General features: G+C 41.7%; 1 protein-coding gene across 8 annotated transcripts in view; it reads left to right on the forward strand.

Moving 5' to 3' along the window:
• KIAA1217 (KIAA1217 ortholog) overlaps nucleotides 1-17315 on the forward strand; it is a 293303-nt gene that overhangs the window by 208358 nt on the left and 67630 nt on the right. The window lies entirely within an intron of this gene.

The raw sequence follows: 17315 nt of genomic DNA on the forward strand, positions 1-17315 counted from the left end.
TGCGAGGTAATTACTGCCAGCAGCATCAACAGAGGATGCAGCTGCTCATCACGGCACTGCACTTGGGCTTCTGGATCAAGGCAGATTGCTTCCAACCCCATTTCTGCATAAAATCCAGGGCTGGTTCAACAACCAACACAACTGGAAGTCGGTTGGAGCAGGACCTCCCTCCTCCTTCAGCAGGGACTGGGGTTAGCTCCCGAAGAGTTCTGTGCTGTTGCTGGAGAGTTCAGGGGGAGGTTTACGCCACACCCTCAGCCCTGTGATAGCCAAGCCACATCCTTGTCTTGGCTCTTGCAAATATAGATGTTAGCGGAAATTGCCTTTGACTGGGAGCATATGTCCTGGTGTTTCCAGGTTGTGTCCCTTGTATTTACATGCTGTTTTCTTCCTGGGGTTTGCTTTTCTGTCTCCTCTGTGAGTCCCCATCAGGGTAACCCAGACCGCAGGAGGTTGTTTCCCACCACATCAACACAGGCTCCCTCAGTCCGAGGTCCTACGCTATAGAGGGCTGCCAGGTAATCATTCTTTTCTTTACGCTTTTTCTAAAATTTCTCAGGTGAGCATGTGTTGCTTTAATATAAATTTATGGGCTAAAAAGCACACGTTCATTTTTAAAGAGGACAAAAATGTTTTTAAGATACATATCACCTGGTGGTAAGCCATTTCATCTCTGCACTGCTTCTTTCCCATGAGGTTGGCGATCGCTTTGCTTGCATGGCACTTGCGGGAGTGATATTCTGTCTGCTCCTGGGGAACTAGAGCTGGCTACAGTAGATTTGTGACCCAGGAGATACCTGACCTGTATCGTTGGCGCTACCTCAAGAAACAGGCCTGACTTATTTGGGATCATAGGATTTTAGAGGTGCAAAGAAGGTCTTATCATTTCTTGTAATGCCTTCACCTGCCAGTTGACACTCAGGGGGCCTACGGTGGTTGGACTGACTTGGTCAAGATCATGAAATAAGGAAGTGACAAAAATAGGGCTGGAGCCCAAAGCCACCAGTCCTCACACCAGCCCTTTGTCCATCTCCAGTGCCCTCCTGCTTTTGTTCTCACCCTTCTAGGCCCCACAAAGTTTGTTTTCTTGATTGATTTAGGAAAACACTATGTATTTGACTTCTTTTGGCCATCCATCGTTGTAGTTGAGTATAGCCAGATTTCACTTACCTTCTGGAGAGCAGCACAGCTGTATCTGTAGTGAGGCCAGAGCTTGTTAATTGGAAATGCATGGGCCTCGACCCAAAATAAATGGATTTTGAACTAACCCGATTTAGATTATCCAGTATTTTTATTGAAGGAGAAGAGGCCATCAAGTCAACTGAAAAACAGCAGCTGATTCAAATTAGGAGATGCTTTGAATAAAACAATATTGGCTTAAAAGAGTTGTGTAGTATTACAGCATTATTTTCAAGTCAGCCTTTTTGCGAAGGCAAATGGCTCCTACAATAACTATGTTTGAAACTTTAATGTATTACTACTCAAACTACTTTCAAAGCTGTTTTTCACTTGGAGCCAGTGATTTTAGGTGGTACATAGACAAACAGGTTTTTAAATTTCAATAATTATGTTTTTTTAATTAGTATTGGAAAGATAATTAGCACAAAGAACTTGATAGTTAATGAATATTATGCTTCGTCACAACTAAGTAAAAAAAGTCCATTTAAATTGACTTAAAGAAAAGTATTAAATGAGTAATAGTAGAGTTGGTGTGAGGATATGGCCAAAATGCTGACAGTATCTTGTTATTGAGTGAAGTGTAGAAACCGAGGCTTTAAGACCAAGACCAAGTCAGGAGTTCGTGGAGGGGACAGAGCAAAACATCATTAAAGATTATACAGTTGAGAAAATGAACCATTTGATGTCAGAATCAAATCGAATTCATGTTTAAGAGTTCTCAAGAACTTCGGCATCTTATTATTTTCCTCGAAAGAAGAACTGTTCGGTAAATTATTTTTGTGCCAGTTTATTTATAGAAGCCCTCTCCAGATAAAAGGTGCAAATGTCCAGTGTATCTTTTAAGCTGGAGGACCCCTTCTCATTGCTCAGGCAGCACTAACCCACTCCATATTCCTGAAATACAGAAAGTATGGTTCGCTCAGGTGGTTGATCAACACATGTACTTGATTTCTTTCTTTTTATTTTTTTCTTTTCCTGTGAAATCAAAGGTCACGCTTTGCCTTGTTCTGGTTTAACTCTTTGAACCTGCGCCTTTTCATTTGCCTTTGATAGAATAGGAAGAGCTGCCAAAGAAAAACCCAAACAATAAGAAATCGTCACGATGTCAATGATGAGGTAATTCAGAAATAGCAGCGACGTAATCCACAGTGTGTTAAACTTGAATGCATGTTTTTCACGCAACACGCCTCTTAAGCGTTAGGTGTCACAGTCAGGGTCTGAGAGCTTCATCGAGGATGAGGTCTAGTACCATTCCTTGCACTCACTTCCAAGGAGGAAGGTGAATGAATAGAACGTTCCGTAGATGGTTGATCCCTTGCAGTAGGAACTGAGGAAACATTCTAGATACATATCCGCAAAGTGGATACCATTTTTGCTTGCCTTTAAAAGCAGATCTAAAAATATATTTCCTAGCAGCTGTGTAACTGCAAAACAAAAAAATCTGCTCCACTGCAGTGCAAATTACTTACTGGATATCTCCAGGGTTCAGATCTTAATGCTTCAGAAATTTGCTACAGATTTTACTGTATATATTTAGACCAAGGAGCCTATTAGCTTGAGATCTGAGAGAACCTCTGTATTCTCATGAAAATGAGAAATGTGCCACTGTTGGCAACCTAAGGGTATAATTATGTTAATCTGACCATTTTAAGACTGAAATATGTTGTTTTAAAATGTTTCTGTATTTTTATTATTCATAACAATGATCTGAAGGAATTTAGTGAAATGCTAATAAGTTTCTATTCAGTATCACTTGGTGACTAGAGCATAAAAATGAGTCAAATGTGGTATTTTGATATTTTTAATTTTGGCAGAGATGTTTTATCTACAAATATGTACTCGTATACATAGTGCATCTTAGTAACGTAAAAACTACTCAAATATATTTTTATATTTTAAATGTAAATACAGTGAATATATGTGCAAGGCCGTCTCAGCATATATGTTCAATAACAAAACATTTCTATATTTGCATTAAATCACCACACTTTACTACACTCAAAAAAAGCAAAAATTATTTTTTGAGCAATACTGCAAGATTAATGTTTTTCTATCAATAACTATCCGAAAGCACGCAGATCCCTGTTTTTAATCATATGTGGGACAGGAGTAGAAAGGACTATATAGTTGAAATTCTGAGAGCATCCACACACTTGTCTTCAGCTAATTGGTTCAGCCTCCTTCTCACCAACCTTTTATTCCAGTGTCAGGCAAGTGATGACATGGACTCTCTTTTCACTCCCAAACAGAGGTTCTCCTGGGTGATAAGATGGGAAGGGAAAGAGAAGGATCCAAAGCCAGAGATGTGTGTTATCACCATCTCATAATTTTTGTAAATAATTGATATTTGAGTCTACTTATCATACCAGTGTAAAGTGGATGAGGGTCTTTTGTAGAGCCTGATCTGGGTTCAGAATCACCAATTAATTTGAGAATGGGAATGAAGAAAAGAACCTTCTTGAATGTTAAGTCCATAGCATATAATTGGACTTTTTTCTCAAGGATGATGTCTTTGGAATATGATATAGCACGGTGCTTTTACATTCAGAATCTGCATTCTTTCATGAGCTCTTGTATCTCAAAAAGAGTGTGTCATTCTCCTGACCCTCCTATGAATATGTTAAAGTGGATATTATCTATTCTGTTCCTTTTGCTGTCACAGTTCATTGAGTGAGCTCGTGAATGCTTATTGGCAATATTAATAATAACGCATGTTGATCACACTTTTCTGCATGCACAGTCATATAAGCATAATTTAGCTCATTTGATGTTCACAGCACCAGGGGGTAAGTACAGAAGGTATTCCTGAACCAATTTAGCAGCAGAACTAGAGGCTCAGAAATGTTCGGCGGTCAGACCACAGTCACAGCCATGAGACCACAGCCGAGATCCTCAGAAGGGCAAACCAGGGCCTCTCATTCATAATCCAGTGCTCCTTCCACCACACCCTACTCCTTCCTTGGGTATCATGGCTGAAGAGAGTACTGATTGAAGAGGATGGTTAAACCCTTAAAAAAAAATTGGAAACTAATCTGTAGACTTCAGTACAGTGAAGGAGAAGGTGAGCGTTGAGGGTCATCAAAATTCAGCCAATGTCTTGCTGCCCTAATATAAGAAACTCTCTTTGTCTGTTTATTGACCCATATCTTCCTGTCTTCTCTGAGAGAAATTTTACCCCCGTGTTGATTTTCAGAGAAGGGAAGAAAAGTAAGAGAAAGAATAATACACAGCAGAAGAAAAAATGCTAGAGGTTGGGTTGGGCAGTGGGGGAAGATGAGCTCCTTTGGAGTCAGCCTGAAGCCTGTTTCTTTTTGAGGAGAGTTGAAAACTCTTGCTGCTTGTCATGAGCTTCAAAGGCACTGCCTGGATTACAAAGCATTTTCTTCATATGCCTCACCTCCTGTGTGGCAGAGGATTCTTTCCTTTCAAGGGGCAATGTTTGAGGGGGACAACTAGATCGCGTCTGCCCCCTTGCCGGATGTGGGCATTTGGTCATGTGGAGCATGACTTCTTTACATGGAGTCATGGGGCCGGTAGCTATCTGTTTTGTTTCTTATGAGCTACTTAGTTTCAGGAATGCAGGGCTTCGCTCAAGCGTAGGAACGCTCAAAGGCCTGGCAGTTTGTCGCTGGGACACAGGGAGGCAGATCTTGTCTCTGAGGAGGCTCCTGACAGTGTCGGAACCTGGTGGGAAAGCAGCGACTGGCTGATGACTGGCTTACCTCCCCCAACTGTTGGTGGGGGGCAAGGCATGGCAGGGTGTGGGCAGAGAGCTTGGCAAGCCCAGCCTTGGGGTATGCACGACTCCCAAACTCAACAGTCTTTGACGCTGTTATTTATCCAAATAAGGAGAAGCAGTGGTTTTGATGACCATCTCAGATTTCCAAACCATGTCCACTGGCTGGCTGGCTGACTTGATATTTGAACTGAAAACACAAAGGTATTCCTTTGAAATGGAGCACCCTTCTGGGGCTCATGGATATCCTGGAGTCACCATTTGGAAGGCAGTTTTTCTCCATGTTTGTAGATAACAGTAATGTGGTCTGGCTTATTTTAATCTTCTCTTGTGCCTCTTGCAACATTCAATACAGATGACTTTGTTCAGGTATTTCTGGACCTGATTTTAGATGGAAATAATAACTGATCTTAGTGATTCTTGAACCACTGCCCTCCTTTGAAGAGTGTTCAGAGAAGGTCAGGCCTCTCCACCGACTTCTCAACACTAGAGTGGGTGAGATCGTTCTGACCCTGTTCTTTGATTTTGGGTGAGACACTTGAAGTCTCTGGGCCCCAGTTCCTCATCTATATAATGGGGATCATAACGTTTATCTGATGGGAATAAGCTGGGAGTTAAATAAGGTAATTCTGGAAAGCCTTTGGTAAATAGGAAGTCTCCAAAAATATTAGTTTCCTTTTCCTATTTCTATCTTCTCCTGGCAGATTCAGTTGAGAATATTTACTGATAGAGAAATTCTGGGTAATTATGATTGCCATCCAAAGTTTAATAAGGTCAGCTTTCTGAATTAGGATTTAACCAAGCCCACAGTAGAATGGAGATTTTGAAGTGAGTTTACATTTCCCTCTAGTCCCTAGAGCGGTGGTTCTCAAAGAGTGGTCCCTGGACCAGCAGGTCAGCATCATCTGGGGACTTGTTAGAAATGCAAACTTTCAGGCCCCACCCAAACCTACTAAATCGAATATTCTGGAAGTTGGGCCCATTAATCTGTGTTTTAGCAAGCCCTCCAGGTGATTCATGTGTGTGCTGAAGCTGGAGAACCTCTGCCCTAGAATAACTTGCTGGTTGGGTCAGAGGTCTATCCATTGCCACAGGGCACTTAGCACTTCCCCACCCCTTGTCTCTAACCAGGCCTTATTTCCTGCCTGGAATACCTAAGAAAGGAATCTCTTTCTTACCTACTGAAATTCTGCTCATAATTTACGGACTCACTTAAATCTCACCTCTTTAGAGAAGTGTTCCTCAACTCTACCAGCCAAAAGAATCTTATTCTTCTACAGATTCCAAGAGTATTGGTCTGTTGCATTATTCTTGCTTTGTCTTATTTTGAATATTCATGTACATGTCTCATTTTTCCTACTAGATTGTAGGCTCTTCAAAGGTGGGAATTAAGTAAGTCTTACAGATCCTTTTTCCCTCATCAGCCTTAACCCTGGGCTTTGCATACATAGTGGCTACTCAAGAAATATTTCGTGGACTCTCAGAATGTTGTAATTGGAATGGACCTTGGAGATAGTCTAGCCCCGCCTTGTTTACAAATAAAGAACCTGATATTAACACCTGGACCAGAATGTAGGTTCCATGGTATCCTGTATAGGGTTCTTCCTCCTCCACATGCTGCATTAACTCCTGAGACACACCCTGAATGGAGGCATTCGGGGCCACTGGCCTGGTCCAGACTAGCAGGTGTCCTTGTGTTCTCAGACTCCACTAAACCCAAGGAAAATGGATAGGTTTTCAAAAGTATATTCACCTAATTTATAAACCTGCAACCTTTTAGATTCTTTCATAACTCATGAGAACTGGGAAAGTTCATGAGCCTATATAACTATACAACAAATGTCATCTATTCGCAGTCTTACACAAGAGACTTCTCCCAGCTCACATACTCAGTATACCTGGGATACCCATGGAACTTCTTTTTGTTTCGAAAGTTGCTGTTAAGAGGAGAACAAGTGGCTCTTCTGAACCCAGGAAGAACTTCCACAAGGGCTGTTTTCATCTGGATCTCCGTCACTGTTTTTTCATGTTTATTTTGAGGGAAAATTGAACTTGGTGGATTTGCTGAATTATTGTCCTTCAACGTTATCTTCCGGGGCTCTTTCCTCAATACATCCTTTTCTTCCTTTGACACATTGGCTAATATTGTTCAGCCAAGGATCAGACTAATGACACAACTTTCATCAGAAGACATCCATAAAATTCCCTTTAAAATTGGCTCTGCTGACATAGCTTACCATGTGTGGTGTGTTTGTTCTATTACTTGGTAATGGAACCAGCGCATATCCTACCCTGATTGATATGAAAACAGAGCAGAATGCAGACAATGGGATGATTTCAGTAGAAGGGCCATGATTATAACCCAGATCCACAGAGTTGGTTCCAGAAAAGTTGTGAGAGAAGAAAGAGGAGAGATACAGGGAGACATGAGGCAGGCCTGAAGGGTTAACCCTACCAGGGAACACTCAGTGTTAAGAAGCTGAGATGGAAGCGGGAGAAAGGGCTTGATGAGAGGAACGAGAGTCTTGAGATTAGAGTAGCTACATTGTGAGAGGACAGCGGTAGACCAAGAATAAAAGACCATTTGTTTTCCAACTTGGCATCTACCATTCATCAATGTGTTTACCACCATTTTCTCCAATGGTATCTGAAAAATTTCTATCCTTAGAGCTGCAACTGTAGAGCCTAAAATTCTATATAGAGTATTATCAATTCATTGTTTAGATATGTTGAGGATATGTTATATCATAAAACCAATTTTTTTAAAATTCTTACATTATTATGATCATCCTAAAGCTATATAATGTTGTAGTAACTTATTTCACTTACAACATAATCAACTTGCTCTGTTTCCCTAATAAAGATAAGAGGGGCATAGGGCACAGTGACAGAAATGTCAGTGATTCAGTGATTCATTCATCTCTGAGAGGTGTGGTCCCAGGAATGTCACCTAGTAGCAGGATTGGGGTGTTAATCACGTAAGGAGTGTTAATCACGTAAGGCCCAGATATTTTATCCTATAGGTAATCCGGTGTCTGTGATGAATGAAAACATATATGTGTGTATATAAATATTTACACATATGTACCTAGTGATGTAATGATATCTATACAGTGGTAATTAGTGATTCATAGTATATATGTATGTGTAAGTATAATATACGTAAGCATAATATATACTAATATGTATATTGTTAAATATAATGTGTAATTAATTATATAACTAATATAACTAATTTTGAGACAAGAAGATAAAACCTAATAGTAAGTCGAGAGAGCATCTGGATAATTAGATCCTAAGCCCACTGAGATGTCTCAGTTCCTCTTTTCCCTTGCTGTGAAAATCTGGACCTGCAAGTGAAGCAAACGAGGTACTTCTCAAATAGAGTTCACCGTACTGCACCTGAAGGTCAAAATCAAGCAAGTAACCCCTCAGTCATCCCCGTTGGGATGGCCTTGGGAGCATGACTCCTCTCAGAGCAGCCCCCAGTGTCCCGGAGGATTTGAGATTTCACACTTAAATAGTGAAGGAGGCAGTGACACAGTGGCAAGACCAAGGATGGGGATTCTTGCTGCTTCACTGCTTAATAGCTACGTGAAGGTGGGCAAGGTTCCTAACTCCTTCCACTTGTGTATCCTAACCATTCAAATGGGAATAGTAACACCCGACCTGTGTATCCCACTGTGTTCTGAGACATGTGAAATAAAACCACAATTGAAAGCATTGTGTAAACTGTAAACTGCTGGATGATTAGTGTGTGTGTGTGTGTGTCTGTGTGTGTGTAGCCATCTAAAATCCTTTGTAAAATAGAAAATGTTATAAATAAAGCAATATATTATATATTGTGGTATACATGTTGACAAGTTAAACAGTAGTTTATAAAAAGAAAAATAAAATCTAAGGCACTGAAAAGTTATATTTGGGTGACAGAGATGACTCACTACTGGCAACGAATCTAGAAACACCAAAAGGGAGTCGAGCATAAAAGAACAGGGTCCGTCCAGGAAATGGGTGGATGTGCAGAGATGGAGATACGTAATGAGAGTTATTTGTACAATCTGTTGCAAGTGGTAGAAAGAAGATAGCATTTTACAAACTGTAACTATTTTAGGTACAAAAGGAGCTTGTCCTTAGCCTGGATAATACACAAGTATCCCAACAGAAGATTGAGTAGACATAGAGAAGGACATTTTTCTTTTATCTGTCCCGCAGTTTCACACAGTTACTGATTGTGGCTTGGAAGTTAAATGATTTATTTAATGTTACTTCTTTATTCTGTTCTGGACCGGGATCTGTAATCGCCATTGGGCGCAGTGCTAAGTCAGCCAGGTCTGGTACTGGGAGGGCTCAGCAGAGTCCTCTGTGTCAAAATATTTGTGGAAATAACGCTCATCTTAAATATAGCCATAAGCTAACCACTGATGGGACCATCTCTTTCCTGAGAATTAAATAATTTCGGCAACAGTCTGTCTGTGTCATGTCTGGGAGACATTCCATTTATGATCAAATGAAACATTAATAGGTTCGCTAAGACCACACAAATGACCATCTTTCCAATTTTAACAATGTAAGCAAGATGAATTTGAAATTTTTCCAACATCATAAGCACTTCCCTTTACGATATCATCTTCATGTTTATAAACACATTTTAGATTTTCTTTTAGCATATGTAATTTTTTTTAAAGCCAATAAAGAAATGAATAAGAAAAGGGGAAATTGGAATAAATTTCACAAGACTGTTAGCCTTACCACAGCATAAAAATGATTTCCTCTTGAGGTAATGCTGAATATTTACTAGCACGTCCTTTCTTAATACTAACTCAAAAGACATAAATGGCTTCCACTTCGCTTCTAGTGCCAGTCAATGAAAGGAAGAAGGAGAATGAATAGTGGGACACTCACTACGCTGCTGGGAAGGACTAGTTCACAAAGGCTGTAGCATCCCCAGGAAGGCCAGGCTCAGGAGGAGCTGATGAAGAAGGGAAACCAGAGCATGGGGTGTTAGTAGTTGGTCACATCCAGACTGAGCCAAACTTGCTGGTGAATTAGCCTGAATGAGCTGTTCTCTAAAGAGCACAAGCCACTCAGGTGAAGCCCAAGTCCTGTATGGCACCAAGATATAGTTTAGGAAATTAGCTTACCTGGGCCCTAGGATATGGAACCTTCTTCTCTCTTGGGTGAGCTGCGTGCTTCTTACTAGAACATTTAACTCATCCTGATTCATGGCAGGATTGGGCCAGCTTTCCAACTCCTGACAGTGAATGACTGTTCTAGTAATGACGAAGCCACGCGTGTACTCCCCAGACGGTGCCCTGAAGCATTTTGAAAGCGAAAAGAAATTGCTCCGAATGTGGCCGCGGAAGGAAGAGATGGGAGAGGTAAACCAAGGGGAGAGGTCACCTCGCACCCACCAACTTCCATGGTAACAGAGTCCGCAGGAGCCATCTGTCCTAAAGCAGCTGACGTGGGGTGATGTGTGGAGCATGGCGTATTCACTTAACCAGACAGCAGTGAGAGCTCAGTGCTTCTGTTTTGTGGGGGTCAGCATGGCCAGACACTTCACCTTCGTTCGCTCTTACAAGGGGTCCTGCAGGTATGAACAGCAGGTAAATTAGTACATCAACCATGCTGGTTAGGATGTCTTATGCCATGAAACAGGGTCTTGGGGAATGTAGTAGGGGTGGATTCATGGCTTAATCAGACAAGGAAGACCAACCCTACATCCCCTTCCTGGAAAGCACGCGTTTGACTGAAGAAACAAAAGCTGCCAAATGCATCCCAGATGCTCCAGGGGCTGAGAGTGTGTGCCTGCCATATTCTGGTGAGAAATAACAAACTTGCTGATTAGATTAAAAATCCAAACACTGGTTTTCACATTCCTTCTACTCCTTTCCGACCTCTTAGGTGGCATCTGTTACAACCACTTCACCCAAATATTGTTTCCAATGAGACATCTTAGGAGGGTGGCATTGTCGTGTGCTGCGTTTTCTCCCTCCTTTAAGAACCACAGAGCGTTTGGATGACAGTAAACAGTTTTTTTAGAAAGCCTGCAATGCTGACTGGATTTGAACTTAAGAGACGTCATGGAATTCTTTTGGTCAGCAAGAACAACCTCTAAAAGCCTTAAAATGTTTGAAAAATGCAAAGGCTGCTCACAGCGTGGTCGTGGGGTGTGGCACTAGGCCAGTGGGGCTTCCAGCATAGCATTTTGAGTTACTTGTCGCTGAATTCCCACTTGGATAGCTTGCCGTCCCGCTCAGTCCCGGAGGGCTCAGAAAGCATGACGGAGATTGTACAGACCCACCTGGGAGCTAAGGAAATGCTTCCTTTCTCCCTCACCTTTTGTTAGTGATGCGTTAATACCCGTCCTCTGCTGAGCACTGCACAAGCCACTTCTTGTCGGGAACACACACCTCCTCGTACCTGTTCCTCTGGAAGAGAACAGCTGCGTTGACAGCGGTTGCCCATGGGGGTCTCTGGAGATTGCCCTGGCCTTCTCCTCTGTCTTGTCGAGGGTGGGGCAGAAGGGCTCCAGTTTTCTTTCTCGAATCCCTTCTGCGCTGGCTCACCCTCTCTCTCTTTCCCTCTCCTTTCAGGTCTGTTTTCCAGAGTGATTGCAGTTGCGAGCCTGGGGCTGCGTAAGACTGATTAATGGCTGCTACCCAAAGTTCAGCTTGGTAAAACCAGGCTGGTTAATTAATAGACAGCCTCCTTGTTTTCCCTCCGGTGTTATAAACCAGGGGAAGAGGCTCACATTTCCTTCAGTTGCCAATCCACGGACTTCCAAAGTCTGGCAGCAGAATGAGTATTTGGTGCTGGTCTAACTAGGTTTTCCAGCAGCACCCTTCCTCAACAGAACGCTGATCTGAGAGTTGGTCCCGGGTGGGGGGCAGCTGGTAATTAGCATGTTGGATTTCCTGATAGTTTTGTTTGTTGGTGGCTGGTTGGTGGCATAGTGATCCTGTTTGCTTTAGTAAAATCTATTTTGTCCTGTTTCCTTCGTTGTTAACCCATTTACCTAGGCCTCTCAGAGTTCGTTCATCGGTGTGTGTTTTCCATGTAAGCAATTGTTAAAGGACTGAGTCACCCGTGTGGTAGGCTGTGGTTGGATATGGGCTGAGGTTATTCAGTGACTAATTTCCAAGGGGAGGAGAAATTGGCTTATCATGGGGAGGACTACTTTTTATCCATGCCTGTGGCAGCTTCTCTCGGAAGGCTGGGTAAAACACAATGGTCTTTACTCGTTGAGAACACTCAAGCTGGGGAACATTTAGGGTCTGTGTCCTTTGTCATTTCTTCTCTGAAGAGAAAGCTGTGTAAAATATCCAAATGTGGAACTGAGGATTTAGATGGAACCAGCAAACAAAGGAGTCGCCTAATTGGGAGCTGAGCCAATGTGCTTTTTCACGGACTTAGTTATACAGGTGATTTCCTTGAGAAAAAGTAAGTGGCTTTAATTCTTTGAGGATGAAAGAGTCTCCTAAGAATCCTTTTCAGTTTCGTCTGATTACTTCATTGTGTGGTCTGATTGAGTGGTATGTTTACAAATTCTAGACTCGGAAGGGTGGGGTTTGAAATACAATAAACTGTACATAATACTCCCTTTCCGCAAAGAATATGTATATATTTTAACTGCTCCATGAAGAGACATGATTACATGAGACAGTTTCCCAAAATGATTTGAAACAAACATTTTTTGTGCTAGATTTTTTTCCAGAAACAGTTTTAAGATATTTCCCCTCTTATATTCAAGAAACTTCTAAAGGAGTAATATTTGATTTAACTTATGGTGTTTTGGGGAAATGAAATATAGATATATATATGTTAGGATTCCTAACTCAAACTTTAGGTAATTCACTTGAAACTGCCCCAGATTGTTTCTGGTCTTTAGGAAGTACGGGCCAAATAGCTTATTGAGCTGTGTGCTGTGGGCAGGGATAGGAGGCTCTCAGCCGGGGCCATGGTGCTGAGGCTCTGGAAGAAACTACACTGTTTACAAAAACTGGAAGGACTCAACCAAGAGACAGCGATAGCTTGGGCAGTAATGGAAAGAGGGAGACACGATGCCCAAAAAAGTAGATGAGTGTTGGAGAATAGTCCTGTTCACACATTACCAACAGATATCATGCAGATAAATGAACATTTTCTTTGTCTGGGCTGAGGTGCAGGCGAATAAATACCTGTGTTGTATTCTGGTAAGGTGTTAAAAGAACCTTTATTTTTGTGTTTAAGTCATCTCTTTCTTGCTGTAAAATGAAATTCTTTAAAGCTCACATAAAGACATTTGTGTTGAAATTTTCCGGGGCAAAAGTGTTGATGATATAACATATCCAGATACTTTTAACTTACTAAGAGAAGTGAGATGATAGAGAAGATTAGTGGCATCAGAGAGATTGGTGGGAGAATAAGGGATTTAGATATATTAAGGTGAATAGCAGCTGTCTGTGTGTTTTGCGTATTTATTTTACCTTTAAAGTTTAATACAATTTTCTTTTAAATGGTCTAACTTTGAGTACTAATGCAGGAAAAACCCAGTATGTATTTAATGCCATTTCTTTGCTCATTCACCAAAAAAATAGTTAAAAACAGAACAAAATTTTGTAGGTGACTGATTCTAGGAAAATATCTCCATGGAAAGAACACTAAAGGCTGGGATTTTTTATAACTGTGAATTATCAAGTCTTAATCATCATTTGGGTTCAGTCATCAGACAATGAGTATCTCCCAGAGTACATAAGGTCCACTTTGTATTGGAACAGCAAGCGATCTCCTTAGGAGATCACACTGAAGACTTGGAAGAGAGTCTCTCTTTGCATCCCCCCATACCTTCCGCCTCATCCCAAGAGTGAATTGTCTTTGGTTGATCCATATCTTTCAGTGTGTAAACCCAAGTTATCTCAATTTAAGAGTTCATTCTAGTGGTAGGTTTAAAACATTTTCCCACTGTATAATGGGAACATCGTGTCAGTCTCTCCTTGGGTGCTATGTAGAGCCGAAGATGAAACTATCAGGGTTCTTTTTAAAGCCCAGTCTTGGAAAGTCAGTCATAGCTTGGCAAACCAATGTAAGAATTCTGCCAAAGGCTTCCAACCTCTAAGTCACCAGTATTGATGGAGACATTCAACCTTAGATTACCTGTTCTGTCATAGCTGAAGCCTGTATTTACCTCCACTGTGGATAACTCAGGAGGACGGTGATTCTTTCAGGGACCCTGTTGAATGATGGCAAGATTATTTTGAAGTGGACAAGGCAGGGCTGATATACAGCATTACCATCAGGTATATGATGCTGATTGCTTGTGGCTAGAATCCATCCTTGTTGGCTGAGGCCCCATTCTGGTTGTTTGGTACCCATGTGATACTGGCTACTGGATGTTAAATATTTTGATTGTCACTTCCATTCCCCATATAAATGCACAGCATATCAGAATTATTGTTAATTGTTACATTTCTTTCTGAACTCTTTTATACAGGACATCGAGAAAGTCTAATGAGATTTTTTTCTGAGTTTTTTTTGTGTGTTTCATTTTAAAAGTTAGTTGTATAATGTACCTCCTAACCATTTGTTTTCGTATCACCAAATATATTTTTAAAATACTTACACAGGCACCTCTGTTGTTTTAAAAGAAATTTACTCAACTTTTCATTAGTTAAAAATAATTTTACATTTTCCTTTCATTAATATTCTTTATCCTTATAGACAGTTCTGTACTCCTCGGAATGTTGACATCTCTTTTTATTCTCTTGCCAGAAAAAGGGAGATGTTCAGTGTGTGTTAATTGGAGTCAGGATCTCCCAAATCAAGATGTAATCTGAAGCCAAACAAGGAGGGAAACAAACAGGGAGTTGTGACTAACCCCATTGGGATTATTGTTCATCCTAAGAGGTTTCTAGACCTTTGAAAGCCTTTTTTTTTTTTTTGGAATTAATAACAATAATGACAATAGTACCTACCATTTGTTGCACCAGATTGCCCTTGAGCACCACGGTATGCTTTATACACAGCGGCATGTTTGAATCGATATGATGAGTTTATCTTGACGTTTGTTTGGGTTGATTACTGCATTGTGTGGTCTGATTGTGAGGGGCATTTGGCCCATCATGCGCTGCTGGATGAGCAGGTGCCTCTCTTATTTTATGACCTGGGAAGCTCTGCCTTGCTTACCACTGAGCCAGATCTTTCTTTTCATTGAGCCCTGCCTTGTGGAAGACAGGATGGGAGAAGTATATTTATAGAGGATCTGCTTTGATCTGCTGCAAAGCTTCTGAAACGTGGTTGCTCCAGCCATTCTAGAGTGAGAATTGGGTATATCATCACACAGTGGCTTTGGGAATGCCCTTCTGGTCTAAGGCCTTGGGCACCTGAGTCATGAGGGTGTCAAGTGAGTGGGCAGAAAGAGGATCGCGTGGGCTGGAGCGTCAGGGCTGGGCCACGTGGAGCAGCCTTGAGCTCAGCCTCAGTTTGCATCCACAAGGGCTAGGAAATGGGGAGAGTCCCAGGGGTGAGGACAGCTTGAGGTTATCCCAAGTTCAGTTTATCGAGAGGGAATAGACTAGCCTATCGTGGTGTGAATGCATGTGTGTTGGGGAACTCGGGGCAGTGGAGATAAATGTAACTGTGAGTGAGCAGCCTGCATACTCTGGGGTCTCCAGAAACAGTCAGCCCCCTAAGGGGGCTGAGGAGCCAATTTAATGATGCTCAGGTAATGTATCCTCAAAGGGCTCCTTTTGGTTGCTACATATTTACACCGTACTTGCATTTTTTATTGGTCATTTCCATTATGAAATCCATCATAATATGTAAAACTCCTGGGTCAGGGGTTCTGCACTGCTAGATGGTTCCAGAGACAAGACAAGGAAGCCGTGGGAGTCCCGCCAGTTCTTCCCCTGATTCTCATCTAAGAAATATTCCCTCTCAAGGGCATATTTATAGTATGGGGGCTTATTTATAGTATCCTAGAATAATGCCTGGTTCTTAGCAAGTTCTTTGTAAATATTGTTTACTAAATGAGTGAATTTATAAGACGAGGAATCAGTACGTATTCAGGGTATTGGCCCCTGTTTATTTTCAGCCTTCTCCTGTTGCCTCTGCTTTTTCCTCCCTCTTCCCCCATCACCCACTCTGGGTCTCCTGGCTGCTCATCTTGGTTCTTGTCCATTTGAGCCCACCTCCTGTCTCCGCATGCCCCTACCTCACCCACCCCCCAACCATTTATGCCCTCCATGCCTATCTCATCTCCCAGACGTCTGGATGGGAATGTGGGCTCCTGTGACAACACAAATAGAACTTGACGAGTGGGCTTGGGAGGTGCCTACGCTGTCCATCCCCTCCCTCGTGGCCATTTGGAGAATCTCAGTGAGCATTACCCTCTTGGGCTTTGACCAAAACAAAAAGTATCAAATATTCATATCCTGAATTAATTGTATTTTTTATTCTGCCTCTTGCTACACACAGTAGTGTAATTGCAAATGAGTTCTCCATTAACTTGATTCTTTTTTTATTGAGATATAATTGACATATTACATTGTATTCATTTCAGATGTACAACACAGTGTTTCGATATATATTGTGAAATGATCACCACAATAAGTCTAGTTAACATCCGTCACCGTACATAGTTATGAATTTTTTTTCTTGTGATGAGAACTTTTAAAATCTAGTCTGTAGCAACTTTCAAATATGCAATACAGTATTACTAGCTATAGTCACCATGCTGTACATTATATCCTTAGAACTTATTTATTTTATAACTGCAAGTTTATATCTTTTGACCCCCTTCACCATTTCACCCACCCCCCACCTCCTGCCTCAGGCAACCACCAATCTGTTCTCCGTATCTATGGTTGTTGAGTCATTGGTCCTTTAGTCATTGTTTCTTCTAAAGGAGAACTAACGGAAGATGCTGTGGAAGTCCCCACTCTCCTGAACTGGATGGTAATGACACACCCGGAAGTCACTGCTGCCTGGGCAGGAAGTACCAGGCTTACATGGCCTCCTCCAGCATGTGCCTTACCATCACATGGCAGCCCCAGGGTGTACTGTTAGGACACTTTCTCCCCACCATGCCTAGGAATCCCTTCCTTCTTCTCTCCCTTGCCCTCCCCACTATGAGTTTTGCCTCTCCTGGACCATTATTTCTCCCCCACCTCTTGGAGCTGATTTCTCCTAGACTCAAGTAAAGAACTGGTGAATCAATAAGCCTTTCCTCCATTTTTCTCCACCTGTCTCATTTCCCTCTCTGGCCATGTCCCTAGATGGCATCAGCTTGGAAAGATTGGAAAGATGCTTACTGACTATTTTCTAGAGCCAATACTAGAAAATGTGACCCGGACAAGATTTACAATACATAATTTTAGCACTTTTGATACATCAGATCCGCATTATTTAGTGTCTCTAAGAA

This window comes from Diceros bicornis, chromosome 36 (genome assembly GCF_020826845.1).
Source record: "Diceros bicornis minor isolate mBicDic1 chromosome 36, mDicBic1.mat.cur, whole genome shotgun sequence".
Taxonomy (NCBI): Eukaryota; Metazoa; Chordata; class Mammalia; order Perissodactyla; family Rhinocerotidae; genus Diceros; species Diceros bicornis.